A 474-nucleotide genomic window follows, 5' to 3' on the forward strand; every position below is an offset into this window, starting at 1 on the left:
GTTTTCCTCTGGGTTCCTGTCTCTGTCTGTTCTGTCTGCGTTCTGTTTCTGTTCTGTCTGGGTTTTCTGGGGTTTCTGTTCTGTCTTGTCTGGGGTCTGTCTGTCTCTCTTCTCTCTCTCTTCTCTCTCCTCTCTATCCTCTCTCTCCTCTTCTCTCTCTCTCTCTCTCTCTTCTTTCTCTCTCTCTCTCTCTTCTCTCTCTCCCTCCCCTCCCCATAAATCCACTGGTTTCTGGCAGGTGAGAGCGAGGTGGAATCCCCGGGGTAACATGAGGCGAGATGGTTGAAAAAGTTTATGGGAGGTAGGCTTTTTGGCACGCTTTTCTCCTTAGCCAATTCTGAAACCAGAGGTAATTTGTTTCTTGGCACGGTTGCCTTTTTTTTTTTTTATGTTGTGATTGATTTTTTTTTTGTTGTTGTTTTTTTTATGTGTGAAAATTTTTGTTTGTTTATACTTTTTTCCGATTTGTGGGGC

The sequence above is a fragment of the Penaeus monodon genome, chromosome 37 (genome assembly GCF_015228065.2).
Source record: "Penaeus monodon isolate SGIC_2016 chromosome 37, NSTDA_Pmon_1, whole genome shotgun sequence".
Taxonomy (NCBI): domain Eukaryota; kingdom Metazoa; phylum Arthropoda; class Malacostraca; order Decapoda; family Penaeidae; genus Penaeus; species Penaeus monodon.